Here is a 25,625-nt window from a genome sequence, read left to right as displayed (position 1 = left end):
AGGGAAATCCAAATCAAAACCTCAATGAGATACCACCTCACACCAGAGTGGCTAGAATTAACAAGTCAGGAAACGACAGATGTTGGCGGGCATGTGGAGAAAGGGAAACCCTCCTACACTGTTGGTGGGAATGCAAGCTGGTGCAACCACTCTGGAAAACAGTATGGAGGTTCCTCAAACAGTTGCAAATAGAGCTACCACACGATCCAGCAATTGCACTACTGGGTATTTACCACAAAGATACAAATGTAGGGATCCGAAGGGGTACGTGCACCCCGATGTTTATAGCAGCAATGTCCACAATAGCCAAACTGTGGAAAGAGCCAAGATGTCCATCGACAGATGAATGGATAAAGAAGAAGTGGTATATATACACGATGGAATATTATGCAGCCATCAAAAGGAATGAGATCTTGCCATTTGCAACGAAATCGATGGAACTGGAGGGTGTTATGCTGAGTGAACTAAGTCAATCAGAGAAAGACATGTATCATATGACCTCACTGATATGAGGAATTCTTAATCTCAGGAAACAAACTGAGTGTTCCTGGAGTGGTGGGGGGTGGGACGGATGGGGTGGCTGGGTGATAGACATTGGGGAGGGTATGTGCTATGGCGAGTGCTTTGAATTGTGCAAGACTGTTGAAGCACAGATCTGTACTTCTGAAACAAATAATGCAACATATGTTAAGAAAAAAGAAAAAGAAGAAGATAGCAGGAGGGGAAGAATGAAGGGGAGTAAGTCAGAGGAGGAGATGAACCATGAGAGACGATGGACTCTGAAAAACAAACTGAGGGTTCTAGAGGGGAGGGGGCGGGGGGATGGGTTATCCCGGTGATGGGTATTAAGGAGGACATGCACTGTATGGAACACTGGGTGTTATACGCAAACAATGAATCATGGAACACTACATCCAAAACTAATGATGTAATGTAAGGTGATTAACATAACATAAAAATAAAAAAAAAAGAAAGAAAATGGTGGGCTTCATATGGTAAGTGTAAACAAGCCAAACGCCCATCAACAGATGAGTGCAAAAGTAAATTACATTTATTTGATGGAGTGTTACACATCAGAGATAATGTACTAACTTATAAACTATAGCCAAATCATGGGGGAATCTTGCACACAATATTGCACAAAAGAGCAAAACAAAAATGATTATAGCAAGCTATAGGATTCAATTTTTATAAAGCAGCTGGTAAAGTTAAATTGTATATTTTTAGGGACGTATGCAGAGTCTGCAAACTCTAAAGAAAAGTCAGGAAGGTACTGATGTGAATTTTACAAGCGATATGATGTGTAAGCATGAAGAAAGTCTTGCTCCAGAAACAATATGTGGGTCTTCCCTGATGTGGTCCTGCTCTGCTCTTGGATGTGGATGGTGACTCCAAAGGTGTTCATTCTATGTCATATTTTAAACTGCACAGAAGAATTTTGTGGTTTCAGAGTTTGATGGTTACAAGATAAACAATGGGAGATAATACTTGCTACGAATATCTGTCACAGAGGGTTTGCCTCAATAAATAAAGAATCCAGATCTTACATGTCTCGTCAGTATGGCTGCCCATGACAGTGAACTCAGGCAGTCCATTTCTCCCCCTTTTTTTCCTTCAAAGCACTCATTTCCTAATACACCGTATATCAAGTATGTATTATGTTTTGTTTACTGTCTGCCTGTTTCTACTGGAGCAATTGCTTTCCAAGAAGGGTTTTTTTTTTTTACTGTTTTGCTCACTGGCTCATCTCCTGGTATGTAATTTGGCATTCAAATAGACTTACGTTATTTAATTTCTAAGAATTGCGAATATAAAGTCAGACAATTCATTAGAAAGAAAGGACAAACAGGGTGTAAAAATGGCTAATAAACATGAAAAATATGTAACATTAATGGCAGTCTCAGGAATGCAAATTCAGACCACAGTACAATGATTTTGGACTCATTCCATTAGTACCAGGAATAATTAAGAGATAATGCAAGAGAAATGTCCACAAGGCAGGCAGTGGTGTAAATTGGCACAATTACTGGGAAAAGTTTTAGCGTATTCATAAAGTTGAGCATGCACATTCCCTGTGACAGCTATCCATTCCAGGTTTATTCTCTGGAAAGACTTGAGTATGTTCAGCAGAAGACATGAATCAGACTTTCCATGGCATCAAGGCTTTTAAAAAAGTACAAACCTAGAAATAACTTCCATATTTATTTATGAAAAAACTTAAAGGTATCTTCAGACAGTGGACAATTATATAGCTGTAATGTGGTTGGATCTAAGAAACCTGGCGTGAAGAAGCACATTCCAAAAATCTACATAAAGGAAGATATTGTATTAATAATACTTGGACACAGTAAAAACTAAATGTGTGTGTATGTGTGTGTGTGTGTTCTACCAAGAAGAATATTCTTTCTTACTTTTCCTAGTCTGGAATGTAATATATGATATTTTGTAATTACATTGAGATTGACACTAATGCTTTTTAGGGGAAAGGTATTCCATATTGAATGCAAATGCCCTAGTCAGATTTCTGTGACTTGTGAGTTAACCGGTATACATTGGCAGTATGTCTGAGCTGATGTGTCACAGAGAGGCCTAGGTAGCTCCAGGCACACTGTATTTCAAGGACCCTTCTCTGTATCCTGGAGGGGTGCAAGGAAAATTAGAGAATCTGTGTTCTATTTTAGATAAAGGAAAGCAAAACTGCACAAAATATATTTCATAGCATTTAAAATACCATCAGTTAAAAGATAAAATAGATCTGGCTAGGAAAGAGAAAATGGATGTGATGTCATCAATTTTAAAATGCACTGTGATTGCAGTGATAGTAATTTACTTGAAAAAATTGTGTCCCCATATATGTAACTGCTCTTCATGTATCCATTGTTCATATGAATGGAATAGGCTTAATTGCTTTCAGATTTAAAGTAAATGGTGCTTAAATTCATGGAGAGATATAAGAAGGCATTTTTTTTAACTTGAGGAAATAGTCTTGCCCTGAAGATTATGTAGAATTTGAGCTAAAAAAAGAAATAATATAGGGCAAGATTTTTTTGGAATGACTCATTTAAGGGGTGTCAAGTAGTCTAGCCAGACTACACCCCAAAAATATGGTGGACTTCTGTAATGCTAGCTTGAACAGCTAATGTTCCTGAATTGGTGTAAAACATTGTTTTCCAGATGACTCTTATCTGATGGAACCTGGGGCAGTGGTTTTAGGGACCATGTTAAATTTCCAGCATAGGCCTGAAATTGTTGCTGGAATGTGGGTAGCCACTGCGTAATAGCAGTTAAGCATACCAAAGGTAAAAGCAAAGGCTTTTATGTTAAATGAATATAAAAAATATCTAAAGTTTCTAGAAGCAGGATGAAACATAGTCCTTAAGGTTCTAGAAGCCAGTAGAAACTATGTACATTGACCCGTAGATGGAATGCTGACTTATGGATTACTTGGGGATGGATTTGTTGCGAGAGAGTAAGCATGATAGAAAACTTATAATGTGATGGTCAGGAAAGTATCGTTATTGAACAACCCTGATACAATATACCAAGGCCCCAGAGCTAACATAGAGCAGGGAACTCAGCCAAGACTGAGAGATGGCTCTTCTCGTTAGTGCATTTCATTTCCTGTGAATAACAACCAGGAGAGTTTGAGTTTGAGGTATAGGCCTGTTTTTTCAATTGGAAGGAAATTGTGCTATTATAAATGCATTTGGTGTTGATGTGTAAACTAGAGGGGAAAAGGAAAGAAAGAAACTTCAAATAGAATCATGGAGACTAATGAGTTTCCTGCGCTGTAGTCTGTATTTGGCGGTGTAAGAACATAGACCTGGATATTCATCCCTGATCCTACCCTCTCATGTATACCTTGAAAGCCTTACTCACTGACAGTCCTGTCCATACTTCCCGTAATCTTTGTTGAATTTATCTTATTCTTAGATGTTTCCAGTTCCCGAACTCATTGTACCTTTCCTGTACTTCCTTTCTATGTAATTTTGAAAAATCACATTTTTTAAATGTCACATGTACATATGTATTCATTGCCGGTTTGTTTTCTTTTTTTTTCCACTCCAGCAATTTCTTTTCAAATGAAAGCAATATAGGGGATATATCCTTCAAATTAATCAATCTTGTGTGATAGGACTAGAACCAAAGAGTCAAAATACATAACAGACTATACATATATGGGCTCCTTCCCATAAGAAATGGATCTTAAGGTTCATAAGATATTTTTAATTTTCTCATTTTTAGAAGATTGCCAATATGATAACCTTGTAGAGAAGAACCAAGAAATCAGACAGACATTTATGGCAAGTTTCATTTGCTCATTTTCAGAGAACTGACACAGGAGGGCAAAGTTTCAACCAGGAGTCACACTTAAGAGTAAACCAGGGAAATCATGCAGACGTGACACCCTTTGAATGTGGACAAAACTTCAGCCATAATTCAACTCACACAACAGAGAAATTCTGTGATCATAATATATGCAGGGGAACCCTCAGCCACCAGTCAGCCTGCAGTGTATGTCAGAGGACTCACACAAGGTTGAAACCCTATGACTATAGTGAATGTGGAATATCCTTTCGTAAAAAATTGTACCTCCTTATTCACCAGAGAATTCACACAGGGGCGAAACCTTACAAATGTAACGAATGTGGGAAGGATTTCAGCCACAAGTCAGGCCTACGGAAACATGAGATAACTCACACAAGGGAGAGACCTTATGAGTGTGTTGAATGTGGGAAAACTTTCAGCTGGAGGTTAGGCCTGAGAGTACATCAGAGAACTCATACAGGGGAGAAACCCTATGAATGTAGTGAATGTGGAAAAACATTTGTCCAGCAGTCAGCTCTCAAAACACATCAGACCATTCACAAAGGGGAAAAGCCTTATGAATGTAATGAATATGGGAAAACCTTTGCCCAGAATTCAACCCTCAAAAAACACCAGACAATTTACACAAGGGCGAAGTCCTATGACTGTAAGGAATGTGGAAAAGCCTTCAACCAGAAGTCAAGCATAGGAATGCACCAGGGAACTCACACAGGGGAGAAACCATACAAATGTAATGAATGTGGAAAGGCTTTCACTGCAAAGTCAGGCCTAAGAGTACATCAAAGGATTCACACAGGAGAGAAACCCTAGGAGTGTAATGAATGTGCGAAAGCTTTTAGCAAGAAATCTAGCTTAAGGTTACACCAGAGAACTCACACAGCGGGGGGGAAAACCCTATGAATGTAATGAGTGTGGCAGAGACTTCACCTATAAATCAATCCTCAGAGGACATCAGGAAACTCATAAAAGGGAAAAACTCTCTAAATATGACAAATGTGAGAAAGCTTTTAGTGAGAAATCTGTCTTAAGGTTACTACAGAGAACTCATACAGGAGTTCTGTGAATGTAATGAGCATGGCAGAGCCTTCACCTATAGATGAGTCCTCAGAGGACATCAGGAAACTCATAAAGGGGAAGATCTGTATTAATGGGATAAATGTGGGAAAGCTCTAAGTCATAAATCAGGCTTAAGAAACCCTCAGGAGATTCACACAGTGAAAGGAACCCTCTGAGTGTAAAGAATGTGGAAAAACTTAGATCTTGAAGTCAAACCTCAGAGATCACACACAGGAAAGCCTTATGTGAACATACTGAGCAAAGGAAATCATTGATTGCAAATCCAGTACACAAGAGAACTATAGCTGTTCTGTGTTACAGACTTCAGACTGTTTTCCTGTAAGTTTTCCAGGGCCGGCCATTTGCATGAATATTTGCCCAGTTTGGCCTGCCCCTGCCCACGCCTGGCCCCACAAAACCTCTGCCATGTGTTTGCTAATACAAGAATGCTTTTTGAGACCTTCCAGAGAGTATGTGTAAACAACAGCCCTCCCTGGATCTTAGAACCCCGATAGAGAACCAGGAGTTCAGTGGGTCCATGCAAACCTGTAGTCCCAGGTTGGAATCGTGACTTAGCTACCTCCTGGGCCAGTGATCTCCTCTCCCTGAGTCTCCGTTCCCTCGTTTGTGAAGTGTAACAGCAGCTCCCACCTTGCGTGGTTGTGGTAAGGATTAAGGTGCATGTGGTGGAAACAAAGCAATGTCAGTTCCCTTCTGTGTTCAGATAATGCACACCTCCCAAGAGATGCTTACGGATAAAATTAGGGGAAAGAAGAGGCAGGAGTGTGGAGATGACAGGAACTCGAAGGGAAAGGGAGAGATCTGAAGGAGGGATGGCATCCGAGCGAGAGGAATCCTTGCAGTGCTCTGAGCTTGGGGCTCCCCTCCTTGGCCCTTTTCCAGGACAGTCCAGATATCGCCCCCTGGTGTTCACAGATACAGGCTCCAGGCCACAGCAACCGTCTTGAGATGTGTGGGAGCAAATGGGAGTTCTGTTGCCAGAGCACATTTGGGGACACTAAGGATTTGGGTGAAGTCTGGGTTTCTCGACCAAGCCTTCCTTGCAGTTTTTTTATAATCTTTAACATATGTAAAGGCTAACTACATTATTTGATTTTTTACTTAAAGCAACTCATAGTTTGATTTACAAATGCATTTCTCTTTAAAAGAAAAGTTTATATTAGTAACACTAAATGAAACCAGTTTATAACTTGCCATCTATAGAAACTAATTGAAAAAAAAAGTACAAAAACAGAACAGCAATTTAAAACTTGTAAATGTGTGATCTAATCAGTTATTTTTGTTATGTTAGTCACCATACAGTACTTCATTGGTTTTTGATGTAGTGTCCTGTGATTCATTATTTATGTATAACACCCAGTGCTCATTTAAAATCATCTCTGACATGAGAAAAATGACATGAAGGAACCTCCTAGGTGTAGGAAAGACTATCAGCTCTTGGGGTCTTTCAGTCACTAAAATATCTCACTGTCTCAAGGTTCAAAGGGCTGACGTGGCCTAAGCTAATTTCCGTAAGGTGGAAGGAAGGATGCAGCTCAAACCAGTTGTGGTGGAGGCACAAAAAGTTGAAGTGTACAGTTTCTAGATTACAGGGATGATCACAAGCAAAGAACTATTGCAGATCAGCACTCATTCACCTATCGAAGCGAGGGATTTTCCCATGTTTAGAAGTGGAGTTTGGGATACCTAGTTTGTTTGGAATGGCCTCAGCACCATTTCAGAAAGTTCCCAGTCTGAGGAAAACATGCTCATGGTTGGTTTTAGGGCCCCAAATATGGCACCTGGCCCCGGGGCCCCCTGCCATGTTATGGACAAATCAAGTTCTGAGGAAGAAGAAAAGGGGTAATTCTTTCACGCAGTCTCATCCTTTCCATTCCCAGCACCAGAGTTGTAGTTCAGACTCTTTTTTCTAAGACACTGAAATGTTGTACATGAAGAGATAATGTGGGAAACATGCCACGTTGTGGAGTATAATGGAATGTGTATCTATGAACCCACCACCTAACAGGAGTAACAGTATGGGTCATGACGGTGTATCCACTGGTATACTTTCCCTACTGACTATTCCAAATGGTGTGCACTCGTGTGTGTGTGTGTGTGTGTGTGTGTGTGCATGTGCATGTATGTGTGTCAGTGATTTGCCTTTTAAAAAATAGCATGAATTATGAATCTGTAAACAGTAATTGGTTCTGCTGATTTCGAGATTAATTAGAATGGCCATATATCCTGCTTTTTTTGATTCAGTGTTACGTACCTAACATTCATACATATCGATTTATATGGTTATACTTCATTCAGTTTCATTTATGTATAGTTTGATAAAAGAATATATTATTCATGGTTTTGCCCAGGTATTTTGGAATAGAGAAATATGTTTCTACATTCTAACTTCTTGAAGGAACAGAAAAAAGAAATGGAAAGGTTGGGTTGCAGGCTTATGCCAGGATGTTGATAGGAAACTTTCTGACTCAGTTTACCTGGGTTGCAGGATCTCAGCTGAAACTGCCCCATAGTCTAAAAGATGGTGTACAGGGCGCCTGGGTGGCTCAGATGGTTAAGCGTCTGCCTTCGGCTCAGGTCATGATCCCAGACTCCTGGGATCGGGTCCCGCATCGGGCTCCCTGCTCCTTGGGAGCCTGCTTCTCCCTCTGCCTCTCTCTGTCTCTGTCTCTGTCTCTCATGAATAAATAAATAAAATCTTAAAAAAAAAAATAAAAGATGGTGTACAGTTACCAAGCAAGACTTGCAAAGAAGTGTCCAAAAGCTACTCTGACTGATAAGTTCAGAAAACATGATTGGGTAGTTATGAAGTGTTTTCTTCTTGACATTTGTTGGTAACTTTTTAAAATTTTTTACTAAGGTAAAAGTATGCATAACATAAAATTTACCATTTTAATTATTTTTGAAGTATCTTTTCAGTGGCATTCAATACATTCACAGTGTTGTGCAACCATTTACCACCATTCATCTCCAGAACTTTCTTCATCTTCCCAAATTGAAATTCCATATCCATTAAACACTAACTCCCCAATCTATCCTACTTCCAGCACCTGGCAAACACCAATTTGCTTTCTGTCTTTACCAATTTGACTACTGTATGTACATCATATACATGGAATCATGCAGTATTTGTCTCCTTGTGACTGACTTATTTTACTTAGCAGAATGTCTTCAGGGTTCATCACTGTAAGAATTTCCTTCATTTTTTAAGCTGAATAATATCCCATTGTGTGTATATACCAGATTTTGTTTATCCATTTATCTGTCCGTGGGGACTTGGATTGCATCTACCATTTGAATATTGTGGATATTGCTGCTGTTAACATGGATGTACGAATAATTCTTCAAGATCTGCTTTCAGTTCTTTTGAGTACATACCCGGAGGTAGAATTTCTGCATCATACGGTAATTCAATTTTTAGTGTATTGAGAAACCATTACACCGTTTTCCATAGCATCTGCATAGCATTTTACATTCCCACTAGCAGTACACAAGGGTTTTGATTTTTTTCAGTCTCCCTGATGTTATTTTCTGTTACTCTGATAATAGCTATACTAATCCTAATGATCAGTGATATTGAACATCTTTTCTTGTCCTTATTGACATTTGCCTATCTTCTTTGGAGGACTGTGTATTGAAGTTTTTTACCCATTTTTAAATCAGGTGGTTTGTTTTATTGTTGTTAAATTGTAGAAGTTCTTTATATATTCAGGACATTACTCTCCTGATGGATATATGGTTTCCAGATATTTCCCCAGTTTTGTGGCTTGCCTGTCTATTCATTCTGTCGATAGAATCTTTCACATATTTCAGTTTATTTTTTTTCTTTTGTTATCTGTGCTTTTGGCATATTCAATAAATCATTGCCAAATCTAATGTCATGAAGCCTTTCCCCTATGTTTTCTTCAAAGAGTTTTAAAATTTTAGCTCTTATGTATAGATCTTTGATCAATTAATTTTTTAAATATGGTGTAAAGTTAGGGTCCAACTTCATTCTTCTGCATGTGGATATCCAGTTTTCCCAACAGTATTTGTTGAAAAGACTGTCCTCTCCCCACTGAATGCTCTTGGCACCCTTGTCAACAATCATTTCACCTTACACGTTGAGGCTTTATTTCTGGTTTACTCCATTGATCTATATATCTGTCATTTTGCCATTACCACAGTATTTTGAATACTGTGGCTTTGAGTAACAAATACGAAATCTGTAGATTGCTTTAGGTAGTTTAGATCTTAGCAGTATTAATTCTTGTAATCCATGAACATAGAATCTTTTCTCATTTATTTGTGTCTTCAGTTCCTTTCATCAAAGTCTAATAGTTTTCATCGTACAGATGTTTTATCATCGAGGTTAAATTTTGTCCTCTTTTCTTGGTTTTGATGCTATTGTAAATAGCACTGTATTCTTAATTCTCTTTCTGGTAGTTAATTGATATCTGTAGAAATACAGCTGCTACTTCCATGTTGATTTTGTGTTCTGCAACTGTACTAAATCCATTTATTCATTTTAACAGGTTTTTTGGGGAATTTTTTGTAGGGTTTTATATTTAAGATCACATAATCTGCATACAGTTTACTCCTTCCTTTTGGATTTGGACGGCTTTTATTTCTTTTACCTGCCTTAATGCTTTGGGTAAGACTTCCAGTACTATGTTGAATAGAAGTGGGCACCCTTGTCTTGTACCTCATCGTAGAGGAAAATCATTCAGCTTTTCACCATCAAGTATGATGTTAGTTGTGGGCTTGCCAAATATGGCCTTTATTAAGTTGAGTTACTTTCCTTCTGTATCTGCTTTATTGAGCCATTTGTCATGAAAGGATGTTGAATTTTGCCAAATGCTTTTTCTCCCTCTATTGAGATGATTGTATGCTTTATCTTTCATTCTATTAATGTACTATATTGCATCTATTGATTTGCATGTGTTGAACCACCCTTACATCCCAGGGATAAATTCCCCCTTGATCATGGTGTATGTTGTTTTACTATGCCTTGGAATTCAGTTTGCTAGTATTTTGTTGAGGGTTTTTACATCTGTGTTTATCATGGATATTGGCCTGTAATTTTCTTTTCTGGTAGCATCTTTTATTATTTCTTCTTTGACCAATGGTTTGTTCATGAGTATGTTCAATTTCCATATATTTGTGACTTTCTATTTGTAACTTTTGGTTTTGGTATAAAGGTAATGCTCACCTCATAAATTGAGTTTGGGAGTCTTCCCTTATCTTCAGATTTTGGAAGAGTTTGTGAACAGCTAGCATTCTTTTTTCTTTAAATGTTTGGTAGAATGCACTGGTGAAGCCATCTAGTCTTATATTTTTCTTTGTTGGGAGGATTTTGATTATTGCTTCAATCTCACTCATTATTGGCCAACTAAGATTTTCATTCTCATAACTCAGTCTTGTTGGATTGTATGATTCTAGGACTTTACCCATTTCTTCTACGTTATCGAATTTGTTACTTATTAATTGCTAATAGTTGTCTCCTATGATTCTTTTTGTTGCTGTGGTATTGTAATGTGCCCTCTTTCATTTATAATTTTGTTTATATGGGTCCTTGTTTTTTCTTGGTTAGTCTAGCTAAATAATTGTCAGTTTTATCTTTTTAGAACAAGCTCAGTTTTATTGACCTTTTTATTTTATTTTTTTAAATTTTTTTTATTGTTACGTTAATCACCATACATTACATCATTAGTTTTGAATGTAGTGTTCTATGATTCATTCTTTGTGCATAACACCCAGTGCTTCATGCAGAATGTGCCCTCTTTAATACCCATCACCAGGCTAACCCATCCCCCCACCCCCCTCCCCTCTAGAAACCTCAGTTTGTTTTTCAGAGTCTATCATCTCTCATGGTTGGTGTCCCCCTCCGATTTCCCCCCTTCATTCTTCCCCTCCTGCTATCTTCTTCTTTTTCTTTTTTCTTAACATATATTGCATTATTTGTTTCAGAAGGACAGATCTGTGATTCAACAGTCTTGCACAATTCACAGCACTCGCCATAGCACATACCCTCCCCAATGTATATCACCCAGCCACCCCATCCCTCCCACTTCCCGACCACTCCAGCAACCCTCAGTTTGTTTCCTGAGATTAAGAATTTCTCATATCAGTGAGGTCATATGATACATGTCTTTCTCTGATTGACTTATTTCCCTCAGCATAACACCCTCCAATTCCATCCATGTCATTGCAAATGGCAAGATCTCATTCCTTTTGATGGCTGCATAATAGTCCATTGTGTATATATACCACATCTTCTTTAACCATTCATCTGTTGATGGACATCTTGGCTCTATCCACAGTTTGCCTATTGTGGACATTGCTGCTATAAACTTCGGGGTGCACATACCGTTCGGATCCCTACATTTGTATCTTTGGGGTAAATACCCAGTAGTGCAATTGCTGGATTGTATGGTAGCTCTATTTTCAACTGTTTGAGGAACCTCCATACTGTTTTCCAGAGTGGTTGCACCAATTTGCATTCCCACCAACAGTGTAGGAGGGTTCCCCTTTCTCCACATCCCCACCAACATCTGTCGTTTCCTGACTTGTTAATTTCAGCCATTCTGACAGGTGTGAGGTGGTATCTCATTGAGGTTTTGATTTGGATTTCCCTGATGCAGAGTGATGTTGAGCACTTTTTCATGTGTCTGTTGGCCATTTGGATGTCTTCTTTGGAAAAATGTCTGTTCATGTTTTCTGCCCATTTCTTGATGGGATTATTTGTTCTTTGGGTGTTGAGTTTGATAAGTTCTTTATAAATTTTGGATACTAGCCCTTTATCTGATATGTCATTTGCAAATATTTTCTCCCATTCTGTCGGTTGTCTTTTGGTTTTGTGGACTGTTTCTTTTGCTGTGCAAAAGCTTTTGATCTTGATGAAATCCCCAAAATTCACATTTTTGCCCTTGCTTCCCTTGCCTTTGGTGATGTTTCTAGAAAGAAGTTCCTGTGGCTGAGGTCAAAGAGGTTGCTGCCTGTGTTCTCCTTTAGGATTTTGATGGACTCCTGTCTCACATTTAGGTCTTTCAACCATTTGGAGTCTATTTTTGTGTGTGGTGTAAGGAAATGGTCCAGTTTCACTCTTCTGCATGTGGCTGTCCAATTTTCCCAACACGATTTGTTGAAGAGACCATTCTTTCCTGCTTTGTCAAAGATAACTTGACCATAGAGTTGAGGGTCCATTTCTGGGCTCTCTATTCTGTTCCAATGATCTATGAGTCTGTTTTTGTGCCAGTACCATACTGTATTGATGATGACAGCTTTGTAATAGAGCTGGAAGTCCGGAATTGTGATGCCGCCAGCTGTGCTTTTCTTTTTCAACATTCCTCTGGCTATTCGGGGTCTCTTCTGGTTCCATACAAATTTTACGATTATTTCTTCCATATTTTTGAAAAAAGTGGATGGTATTTTGATGGGGATTGCATTGAATGTGTAGATTGCTCTAGGTAGCATTGACATCTTCACAATGTTTGTTCTTCGAATCCATGAGCATGGAACGTTTTTCCATTTCTTTGTGTCTTCTTCAATTTTTTTCATGAGTATTTTATAGTTTTCTGAGTACAGATCCTTTGCCTCTTTGGTTAAATTTATTCCTAGGTATCTTATGGTTTTGGGTGCAATTGTAAATGGGATCGACTCCTTGATTTGTCTCTCTTCTGTCTTGGTGGTGTATAGGAATGCCACTGATTTCTGTGCATTGATTTTATATCCTGCCACTTGACTGAATTCCTGTATGAGTTCTAGCAGTTTTGGGGTGGAGTCTTTTGGGTTTTCACATACAATATCACATCATGTGCAAAGAGTGAGAGTTTGACTTCCTCTTTGCCGATTTGGATGCCTTTGATTTCTTTTTGTTGTCTGATTGCTGTGGCTAGGACTTCTAATACTATGTTGAATAGCAGTGGTGAGAGTGGACATCCCTGCCGCGTTCCTGACCTTAGGGGAAAGGCTCTCAGCCTTTCCCCATTGAGAATGATACTCGCTGTAGGTTTTTCATAGATGGCTTTTATGATATTGAGGTATGTACCCTCTATCCCTATACTCTGAAGAGTTTTGATCAAGAAAGGATGTTGTACTTTGTCAAATGCTTTTTCTGCATCTATTGAGAGGATCATATGATTCTTGTTCTTTCTTTTGTTAATGTATTGTATCACGTTGATTGATTTGCGGATGTTGAACCAGCCTTGCAGCCCAGGAATAAATCCCACTTGGTCATGGTGAATAATCCTTTTAATGTACTGTTGGATCCTATTGGCTAGTATTTTGGTGAGAATTTTTGCATGCATGTTCATCAAGGATATTGGTCTGTAATTCTCCTTTATGATGGGGTCTTTGTCTGGTTTTGGGATCAAGGTAATGCTGGCCTCATAAAATGAGTTTGGAAGTTTTCCCTCCATTTCTATATTTTGGAACAGTTTCAGGAGAATAGGAATTAATTCTTCTTTAAATGTCTGATAGAATTCCCCTGGGAAGCCATCTGGCCCTGGGCTTTTGTTTGTTGGGAGATTTTTGATGACTGCTTCAATTTCCTTAGTGGCAATATGTCTGTTCAGGTTTTCTATTTCTTCCTGGTTCAATTTTGGTAGTTGATACATCTCTAGGAATGCACCCATTTCTTCCAGGTTATCTAATTTGCTGGCATAGAGTTGCTCATAATATGTTCTTATAATTGTTTCTATTTCTTTGGTGTTGGTTGTGATCTCTCCTCTTTCATTCATGATTTTGTGGATTTGGGTCATTTCTCTTTTCTTTTTGATAAGTCTGGCCAGGGGTTTATCAATCTTGTGAATTCTTTCAAAGAACCAGCTCCTAGTTTCGTTGATCTGTTCTACTGTTCTTTTGGTTTCTAGTTCATTGATTTCTGCTCTGATCTTTATTATTTGTCTTCTCCTGCTAGGTTTAGGCTTTATTTGCTGTTCTTTCTCCAGCTCCTTTAGGTGTAGGGTTAGGTTGTGTATTTGAGACCTTTCTTGTTTCTTGAGAAAGGCTTGTATTGCTATATACTTTCCTCTCAGGACTGCCTTTGCTGTATCCCAAAGATTTTGAACAGTTGTGTTTTCATTTTCATTGGTTTCCATGAATTTTTTTAATTCTTCTTTAATTTCCTGGTTGACCCATTCATTCTTTAGTAGGATGCTCTTTAGCCTCCATGTTTTGAGTTCTTTCCGACTTTCCTCTTGTGATTGAGTTCTAGTTTCAAAGCATTGTGGTCTGAAAACATGCAGGGAATGATCCCAACCTTTGGGACCGGTTGAGACCTGATTTGTGACCTAGGATGTGATCAATTCTGGAGAATGTTCCATGGGCACTAGAGAAGAATGTGTATTCCGTTGCTTTGGGATGGAATGTTCTGAATATGTCTGTGAAGTCCATTTGGTCCAGTGTGTCATTTAAAGTCTTTATTTCCTTGTTGATCTTTTGCTTAGATGATCTGTCCATTTCAGTCAGGGGGGTGTTAAAGTCCCCCACTATTATTGTATTGTTGTCAATGTGTTTCTTTGCTTTTGTTATTAATTGCCTTATATAATTGGCTGCTCCCATGTTCGGGGCATAGACATTTACAATTGTTAGATCTTCTTGTTGGATAGACCCTTTAAGTAGGATATAGTGTCCTTCTTCATCTCTTATTACAGTCTTTGTTTTAAATCTAATTTGTCTGATATAAGGATTGCCACCCCAGCTTTCTTCTAGTGTCCATTAGCCTGGTAAATGGTTTTCCAACCCCTCACTTTCAATGTGGGGGTGTCCTTGGGTCTAAAATGAGTCTCTTGCAGACAGCATATCAATGGGTCTTGTTTTTTAATCCAATCTGATAGCCTGTGTCTTTTGATTGGGGCATTTAGCCCATTTACATTCAGGGTAACTATTGAAAGGTATGAATTTATGAATTTAGTGCCATTGTATTGCCTGTAAGGTGATTGTTACTGTATATTTTCTCTGTTCCTTTCTGATCTGTGCTGCTTTTAGGCTCTCTCTTTGCTTAGAGGACCCCTTTCAATATTTCTTGGAGGGCTGGTTTCGTGTTTGCAAATTCCTTTAGTTTTTGTTTGTCCTGGAAGCTTTTTATCTCTCCTTCAATTTTCAGTGAGAGCCTAGCTGGATATAGTATTCTTGGCTGCATATTTTTCTCATTTAGTGCTCTGAAGATATCATGCCAGTCCTTTCTGGCCTGCCAGGTCTCTGTGGATAGGCCTGTTGCCAAATAATACTTCTACCATTGTAGGTTACATATCTCTTCTCCCGAGCTGCTTTCAAGATTTTCTCTTTGTCTCTGAGACTCATAAGCTTTACTATTAGATGTCGGGGTGTTGACCTATTGTTATTGATTTTGAGAGGGGTTCTCTGTGCCTCCTGGATTTTGATGCCTGTTTCCTTCCCCACATTAGGGAAGTTCTCTGCTATAATTTGCTCCAATATACCTTCTGCCCCTCTCTCTGTTTCTTCTTCTTCTGGGATCCCAGTTATTCTAATGTTGTTTCGTCTTATCGTCTCGCTTATCTCTCGAATTCTGCCCTCGTGATCCAGTAGTTGTTTCCTCTCTTTTTCTCAGCTTCTTTATTTTCCATCATTTCGTCTTCTATATTGCTGATTCTCTCTTCTGCCTCATTTATCCTAGCAGTTAGTGCCCCCATTTTTTATTGCACTTCATTAATAGCCTTTTTTATTTCGATCTGGTTAGATTTTAGTTCTTTTTTTTCTCCAGGAAGGGTTTCTCTAATAACTTCCATGCTTTTTCAAGCCCAGCTAGTAACTTTAAAATCATGATTCTGAACTCTAGGTCCGACATCATACTAATGTTCGTATTGAGTAGGTCCCTGGCAGACGGTACTACCTCTTGTTCTTTTTGCTGAGGTGATTTTTTTCGTCTTGTCATTTTGTCCAGAGGAGAATAGATGAATGAGAGAACAAAATGCTAACAGGTTAACAACGTCCCCAGCAAATATACTCTAAACAAATCAGAAAAGACCTGAAACCAGGGGAAAAGAAAGAGAAAGAAAGAAAAAAGAAAGAGAAAAAGAAAAAGATAAAAACAAACAAAAACAGAACACACCAAAAAAAAACCAGAATATGATCAAATATGATCAGGCTAGTGCATAGATCAGTGCCACACACTAGGTTTTGGGTGTATTTTGGTCTGTTAGAAGAAAGTGCCTCCTAAAATTTTAAAGAAAGACATATATGTACAAAATAAGGGTTGATACAATGAAGGGATGGAAGATGACTGTAAAGATGAAAATTATAAAAGATTTCATAAAAGGAATTGATAAGATAAGTTGTTTGAAAAAAGAAAAGTTTAAAAAAAAGGGAAAAAAAGGGAGAGAATGTGATCAGGCAGGAGACTAGAACAAAGCCATACACTAGTGATTTAGGGTATATTTTGATCTGTTAGAAGAAACTGTATCTCAAAATTTTAAAGAGAGAAGAACTTATATATATGCACCAAAAATAAGGGTATCTACTACGAAGGGATAGAATATGACTCTAAAAATTAAAAATAAAAAATGTTTTTTTTAAAAAAGGGATTGATAAGATGTTGGTTGAATATGGGAAAAAGAAAAATTAAAAAAAAAACAGTTAAAAAAATTAACTTTGAAAAACTAATGAATCATGGTAAAAAAGCCATGAATTCTATGTGCAGTATTCCCCTAGCGCTGGACTTCTCCCGTTCTCTTTGATCGGTAAACTTGGTCTTGACTGGCTGTTCGTGCTGATCTTCTGGGGGAGGGGCCTGTTGCCGTGGTTCCCAAATCTCTTTGCCGGAGGCGGAATTGCCCCGCCCTTGTCGGTCCGGGCTAAGCAAGCTGCTCCAGTTTGCTCTCAGGAGTTTTGTTCCCTTCAAGCTTTCCATAGAGCTTTGGAGGATGAGCGTGAAAATGGTGGCCTCCCAATCTCCGCCCGGAGGAGCTGAGAACTTGGGGCCCCGCTCCTCAGTGCGCCCCCAGAGAAAAGCAGTCACTCCCGTGTCCCCGGTCTCTGGCTGCACTCCGCGCTCACCCGGCCTGTGACCGAGCGTTTCTATCTCTGGCAGCCGACCCCGTGTGGAGTCTCCAAACCCAGCAGATCCCTGCGGTGCGCTCCCGCGCCGCTCCTCCCGGGAGAGGAAGGGGAGTCTCCCCGGCTCTGCTGCTTGTCGGGTCCCTGCTGGAGGAGCAGTGGCCCGACTGGGCCGCGGATCACAGTTTATGGCCACCCCGAGCTGAGAGCCCGCGCCTCGGCTCCGTCTCTGCAGCCGGCTTCCCCGCTCCGATCCCTGGGAGCTCTGCCACACTCAGGCACCCCCGTTCTTTCTGTGACCCCGAGGGTCCTGAGACCACACTGTCCCGCGAGGGTTCCACCCCCCGCTTAGCCACTGGAGCGACGTCCCTCCGCGGAGCTGGCTTCTAAATGGTCCCATTTTGTGCTCCGTGGCTCTAGCACTTGCCAGAAGCGGCCGACGGAGGCCCCCTCCCCCACCGTCTATCCTCCCGAATATCGCCTCGGATTCACTTCTCCGCACGTCTCAGCTTCCAATAAGTGGTCACTTCTCTGTTCAGAGAGTTGTTGCTACTCTCTTCTTCGATCTCCTGTTGAGTTCGTATGTGTTCAGAATGGTTTGATCCCTATCCAGCTGAATTCCTGAGACCAGACAAAATCCAGGTCTCCTACTCCTCCACCAACTTGCTCCGCCCCCTATTGACCTTTTTAAAAAAAAAATGTTTAAGACTTTATTTATTTGAGAAAGAGCACGAGCAGGGAAGGGGGGAACCAGGGGAGGCAGAGGGACAAGCAGACTCCCCACTGAGTGTGGAGCCCAACATGGGGCTTGACCCCAGGACCCCGGGATCATGGCCTGAGCCAAAGGCAGATGCTTAACCAACTGAACCACCCAGGCGTCCCTAAAGTTTTTCTAGTCCCTGTTTGATATATTTCTGCTGATTTTTATTATTTACTGCTGCTAACTTTGGGCTTAGGTTTTTTTCTTCTTTTTCTAGTTCTTTGACCTATAAAGTTTAATTGTATATCTTTCTTTTTTTGTGATTTAGGCATTTATAAGTATAAACTCTTCCTTAGAATTCTATTTTCTTTATTATTTCTTCTTTGACCCATTGTTTAAAAGTGTGTTCAATTTCCATATATTTGTGACTTTCCAGCATTCTTCCTATTATTCATTTCTAGATTCATACCATTGTGGTTGGAAAAAAAATTTTGTATGAATTCTTTTTAAAGTTTTTATTAACTTGTTTTGTAACTATCCTGGAGAGTGTTCTGTGTGCACTTGAGAAGAAGGTGTATTCTGCAACTATTGGATGGAATATTTCCTGTATATGTCTGTTAGGTCCATTTGCTCTGTAGTGTTATTCAAGTCCAGTGTATCATTTATTTTCTTTTCAGATGATCTGTCTTCTGATATAAGTATGATACAGAAATACACTACTATTATTATATTGCTGTCTATTTCTCCTTTCACTCTTGTTAATATTTGCTTTATATAATCAGATGCTCCTATGTTAAGCACATATATACTACAATTGTTATATTCTCTTAATGAGTTGACCTTTTATCTTTATAAGAGTGGTTTACTTCTGGCCACATGGACTAGTGTGTCTCCTGTCTGGTCCCTCGTTTTACAGTTTCCCACTGGATCCCAAAACTACAAAGGCACTTTTGTACTTTGATGGCTGCCAAATTACTGTTAATGAGGGGTGATAGGCTAGAGGACTTCCTATTCTGCCATCTTACTGATGTGTGTCTTCATTTGGGAATTCTTCTGGTAGTAAATCTCACTAAGAGACTTCAGTTTTGTTCTTTTTTAAGATTGTTCTATCTTCAGGGTCTCAGGAGATCTGTACAAATTTTATAAGATTTTCTATTTCTTTTTTTTTAAGATTTTATTTATTTATTTGTGAGGGAGCACACAAGCAGGGTAGGGGGTAGAGGGAGAGGGAAAAGTAGACTCCCTGCTGAGCAGGGAGCCCAACACAGGTTGGATCCCAGGACTCTAAGATCATGACCTGAGCCGAAGACAGACACTTAACTGACTGAGCCACCCAGGCACCCCTCGATTTCTCTTTTTTTAAAATTGCCTTTGGGATTTTGACAGGGACTGCATTAAATCTGTATATCTGCTTTGCGTAGTATGACATGTTAACAATTTTCAGTCTTCCATTCCATGAACACGGATGTTTTTATTTTCATTTGTATCTTCTTTAATTTCTTACAGCAACATTTTATAGTTTTCAGTGTACAAGTCTTTGAGCTCTTTAGTTAAATTTATTTCTTAGTCCTTTATTCTTTTAAATTTTATTGTAAATTAATTTTTATTTTTATTTTCTGATTTTTCATTACTAATGCTTAGAAAGACAACTGATTTTTTGTTACTGATTTTTGTATCCTACAACTTCGCTGAATTCATTAGTTCTAACAGATTGTGTGTGTTTGTGTGTGTGTGCGTGTAATCATAAGGGATTTTTACATTTAAGATCATGTCATCTGAACACTCTGAGATAATTTTGTTTCTTCCTTTCGAAATTGGCTGTTTTTTATTTCTTTTTCTTGCCTAATTGCTCTGGCTAGGACTTCTAATATTGTGTTGAATAAAAGTTGCATGAGCAGCCACCTTTGTTTTATTCCTGATCCTGGAGGAAAATCTTTTAGTCATTCCATGTCTAGAACAATGTTAGCTATGATTTTTCTTGGATAGCTTTTATTATTTTGAGATTCTTTCCTAAATTTTTTTTTCTTGAGGGGGTGTTGAATTTTGTCAAATGCTTTTTCTTCACCAAGTTAGACAATCATATTCTTTTCATTTTATTGTTTATGTTGTGTATTACATTGATTAATTTTCACATGCTGAATTATCCTTGTATTATGGGAATCAATTCCACTTGATCAGTGTACAATCCTTTTAATATACCATTGAATTCTGTTGGCTAGTGCTTTGTTGAGTAGTTTTACGTCAGTATTCCTAAGCGATATGGTGTATGGTTTTTCTTGTAGTGTCTTTTGCTATGTTTTATATCAGAGTCATGTTGGCCTCATAGAAAAACTTCACAGTTTTTCCATCTTCACTTCTTTGGAAAAGATTGAGAAGAATTGATGTCAAGTCTTCTTCAAATGATGGAATTGATAGAATTCATTAATGAATTTATCTGGTCCTGAGATTTTCTTTTTGGGTGGTTTTTGATTACTGATTTTCATGCACTCACTAGTATTAGATCAATAAAAATTTTCTGTTTCTCCGTGTTTTAGTCTTGGGAGTTTATGTATTTCTAAGAATTTATTAATTTTATCTAGGTTCTCCAATATGTTGGCATATGATTGTTCATAGGGCTTTTTTATAATCCTTTTTATTTTTGCAAAATTAGCAGTAGTTTCCCATCTTTTATTTTTTATTTTAGTTATATGAGTATTTTCTTCTTTTTCTTATTTAATCTAAGGAATGGTTGTCAATTTTCTGGATCTTTGTAAAGAGCAAACTTTTGGTTTGGGTTGTGTTTTTTTCCTATTGTTTTTCTAAAAATATCTGTTTTGTTTATCTTGACTCTAATCATTATTGTTTTGTTCCTTCCAGGTTTGGATTTTTGTTCTTCTTTTTCTTACTAAGGTTTAAGGTTAGGTTCTTGATCTGAGATCTTTTTTCTTTTTTAAATGTGTTTACAACTATTGATTTCTCTCAGCACTGTGACATTTCTGCCAAGAAGCCTGTTGATAATCTTACTGAGGATCCCTTGCATTTGATGAGTTACTTGTCATTTGCTATTTTCAAGATTAGCTCTGTTCTTTGGCTTTCAACATTTTGATTATAATGTGGCACAGTGTGAAATAAAGTATCTTTATTGTATATAACATTGTCTTTGTAGAAAACTCTAAAGAAGCTGCAAAAATACTCTTAGTAGTAATACACAAATTTGGCAGAGTTGCAGCATATAAATTCAATTTCCAAACATCACTTTTCTATATACCAAATTCAACAGCCAATTTGAATTTGAAATTTAAGAAAATGCCATTTATAATAGCACTAATAAGTAAAATACTTAGGTATTGTAGTAAAATATGTATATAATCTTTATGCAGAAAACTACAAAATGTGTTGAAAGAAATCAAAGATCTAATTAAATGGAGAGCTATACTGTGCTCATGAATTGAAAAACTTAACAGTGTTCTGATTTGATCTATAGGTTGAGCACAATCCCAGTCAACAGCAAGATCTTTTGTAGGCATGGACAAGCTGATTTTAAATGTATATGGAAAGAGAAGTGAACTAGAATATCCAAAACAATTCTGAGAAAGAACTTAGAGTACTCAATATTAGCCCATTTTAAGACTGACTGTAAAGCTACAGTAATCCAGACTAGCAAAGGATAGATAGAGACCTAAATCAGTGGAATAGGGAGCCCAGAAACAGGTCAACTCAGATATAGTCAACTGATTTTCCATAAAGGTGAAGGACGATTCAGTGGAGATAAGATGGTATTTTCAACAAATCATGTATAATAATTGGATGTCTGCATGCAAAAAAATAAAAAAGGAATTTCAACCCATTCCTCATACCTTTCACAAAAGTTAATCTAATCAAAATTGACCATAGACTTAAATTCACAATACATAAGTAGAAGAAAACACAGGAGAAAATCTATCATTCAGATTTAGTGATTGATTTTTATTTATTTACTTATCTTTATTTTTTAGTGATGAGTTTTTAGTTAAACAAAGCAAAAGCACAATCCATGAAAAAAATTGAATTCAATTTTGTGTTCAACTAATGTCATGCATTGTATTATTTTTCTTATGTGGAACTACCCTTGCAATCCAAGGATAAACATTGCCTTAGTCATGGTGTATAATTTTTTTTGTATGTTTGTATATTCTGTTTGCTAGTATTTTTTGAGGAATTTTACATGTATAATAATAAAGGAAATTAGTCTGTAGTTTTCTTGTGGTGTCTTTCTGGTTTTGATAGCCAAGTAATATTGGACTTATGAAATGGGTTAGAAAATGTTTCTTCTTGTTTGGAACACTTTGTAAAGCGTTAGTGTTATTTTTTTGTCAAACATTTGGTAGAATTTACCAGTGAAGCCATCTGGTCCTGAACTTTTCTTTGTATGAAGTTTTGTTTTTATTTTTTTATTACTGCCTTAGTCTATTTTCTTTTTATAGATTCATTTAGATATTCTATTTTCTCTTGACTCTGTTTTGGTAGTTTGTCTCTTTCTGGAATTTTCTCTATTTCTTTTGAATTATCCAGTTTGTTGGTATACATTCGGTTATAGTTTTCCCTTAACATTCTCTTTCTGCAACTTGGTCATGATACCCCTCCCTTCATGCTTGATTTTTGAGTCTTCCTTTTTTATTCAATTTAAGTAATAGCCTGCCAATTTTGCTTATCTTTTTCAAAGAACCAGCTGCTGCTGTTGTTGATTTTATGTATTGTATTTTTATTCTCTATTTCATTAATTTACATTTTAACATTTATTATTTCCTTACTTATGATTGCTTTGGCTTTAGTTACTCTTCTGTTTCAAGTTTCTTTTTTTTTTTATTTTATTATGTTATGTTAGTCACCATACAGTACATCATTAGTTTTTGATGTAGTGATCCATGATTCATTGTTTGTGTATAACACCCAGTGCTCCATGCAATACATGCCCTCCTTAATACCCGTCACCGGGCTAACCCATCCCCCCACCCTCCTCCCCTCTAAAACCCTCAGTTTGTTTCTCAGAGTCCACAGTCTCTCATGGTTCATCTCTCCCTTCAGTTTCCTGCCCTTCATTTTTCCCTTCCTTCTCCTAATGTCCTCCATGCTATTCCTTATGTTCAAGTTTCTTAAAATGGAACAGTATATTGATTTGAGATCTTACTACTTTTTAAATGTAGGTGTTTACAGGTATATATTTCCCACTGAGCACTGCTTTTGCTCTCTCCCAGTTTTGTTTGTTTGTTTGTTTCAAGTTTGTATTTAAATTCCATTTAGTTAACATATAGGGTATTATTAGTTTCAGGAGTAGAATTTAGTGATTCATCACTTACATGTAACACCCAGTGCTCATCACAACAAGTGTTCTCCTTAATCCCCATCACCATTTAACCCACCGCCCACCCACCCTCCCTCCAGCAGCCCTCAATTTGTTCTCTACAGTTAAGAGTCTGTATTATGATTTACTTCTCTTTTTTCTTTTCCCCTATGTTCATCTGTTTTCTTTCTTAAATTCCACGTATGAGTGAAATCATATGGTGTTTTGGCTTTCTCTATTTCCCTTAGGATAATACACTCTAGCTCCATCCACATCATTGCAAATTGCAAGATTTCATTCTTTTTTATGGCTGGGTAATATTCCATTTTATATATTTATATTTCTGTACAGACATGCACACACACCTCACAACTTCTTTATCCATTCATCAGTTGATAAACATTTGGGTTCTTTCCATAATTTGGCTATTGTTGATAATGCTGCTATAAACACTGGGGTGTGTCAAATCAGTATTTTTGCATCCTTTGGGTAAATACCCAGTAGTACAATTACTGGATTGTAGGGTAGTTCTATTTTTAACTTTTTGAGAAACCTCCATACCATTCTCCAGAGTGGCTGCACCTGTTTGCATTTCTATCAACAGTGTAAGAGGGTTCCCCTTCTTCACCAACATCTGTTGTTTCCTGTGTTGTTAATTTCTGCCATTCTGAGAGATAATGCACATATCTTCTCCCATTCCATAGGTTGTCTTTTAGTTTTGTTGATTGTTTCCTTCACTGTGCAGAAGCTTTTTATCTTCATGAAGTTCCAATAGTTCATTTTTGCTCTTGTTTCCCTTGCTTCCAGAGATGTGTCTAGTAAGAAGTTGCTACCATTTGTTGAAGAGACCATTTTTTTCATTGGATATTCTTTCCTGCTTTGTCAAAGATTAGTTGACCATATAGTTTTGGGTTCATTTCTGGGTTCTCTATTCTGTTACATTGATCTATGTGTCTGTTTTTGTGCCAGTACCATACTGTCTTGAGCACATTTAATGCAATCCCTATCAAAATATCACCAGCATTTTTCACAAAGCTAGAACAAAAAATCCTAAAATTTGTATGCAATCACAAAGGACCCCGAATAGCCAAAGCAGTCTTGAAAAAGAAACACAAAGCTGGAGGCATCACAATTCCAGACTTCAAGCTATATTACAAAGCTGTCATCATCAAGGCTGTATCCCAGTTTAGATGTGGACTTCGGTTCTCATTCCTCTCAAAGTACTTTCTAATTTGTCTTCTGATTTCTTCTGTCTCATGTCTACATATTTGTGAATTTCCCAAATACTTTTCTGTTAATGATTTTCAAATTTGTATGATTACGGTTGGAAGACATATTTGGATTGTTTCTATTCTTTTTTTTTAAGATTTTATTTATTTATTTGACAGAAAGAGAGATAGCGAGAGAGAGAGAGCACAGGCAGGAGGAGTGGGAGAGGGAGAAGCAGGCTTCCTTCCTGTGGAGCAGAGACCCCAATGCAGGGCTCAATCCCAGGGCCCTGGGATCATGACCTGAGCCAAAGGCACATGCTTAACAACTGAGTCACCCAGGCAGATTGTTTCTATTCTTTTGAATTTGTTGAGACTTGTTTTATGGCCTAATCTGTCATCTGTCTTTAAGAATGTTCCATGTGTACTTGGGAGAAATGTGTATTCTGTAGTTTCCAAGGAGTGTGCTATAGGTGTCTGTTAAGTTTAATTCTGATTCATAGTGTTCACATTTTCCATTTCCTTATTCATCTTCTGTCTGGTTGTGCCTGCCATTATTGAAAGTGGGCAGTTGTTAAATTGCCTAGTTTTCCCTTCAGTTCTGTCAGTTTTACTTCCTGCATTTTAAAGCTGTTTGAGCGTTGGGGTATAAAAGTGTAATTGTTATATCTTCTTAGTGGATTGATCCTGTCATCATTTAAAATGTTCTTATAGTGACCTTTTTTGCTTTAAAGTCTATTTTGTAGGATTAATGTAGACACGTCAACTCTCTTTTGCTTACCATTTGCATAGTGTAGTTTTTCCATCCTTTTATAATCAGCCTTTTTGTGTCTTTGAATCTAAAGTGAGCATGTCTTTGGATCATGTTTTCTTTTAAATCCATTGTGTCCATCTCTGCCTTTTAAATGAAGAGTTTAATCAGTTTGCATTTAATGTAACTCCTGATAATGTAGGGATTTATCTCTGCCATTTTGTTTTGTATATATCTTTTGCCTTTTTATTCTTTAATTCTCTC

At 37.8% G+C, this 25,625-nt stretch overlaps 1 long non-coding RNA gene and 1 pseudogene across 2 annotated transcripts in view; both read left to right on the top strand.

Moving 5' to 3' along the window:
- Positions 1 to 5,392, top strand: part of LOC112838590 (uncharacterized) — a 22,528-nt pseudogene extending 17,136 nt beyond the window's left edge.
- Positions 1 to 25,625, top strand: part of LOC141370203 (uncharacterized) — a 106,924-nt gene that overhangs the window by 32,967 nt on the left and 48,332 nt on the right. The gene's annotated exons all lie outside the window — the stretch shown is intronic.

This window comes from Callorhinus ursinus, unplaced genomic scaffold (genome assembly GCF_003265705.2).
Source record: "Callorhinus ursinus isolate GAN/ISIS: 27379988/994484 unplaced genomic scaffold, GSC_fseal_2.0 scaffold28, whole genome shotgun sequence".
Lineage (NCBI taxonomy): Eukaryota > Metazoa > Chordata > Mammalia > Carnivora > Otariidae > Callorhinus > Callorhinus ursinus.
Note: the sequence above shows the minus strand (reverse complement) of the source record. Positions and strands in the feature narration are given on the sequence as shown.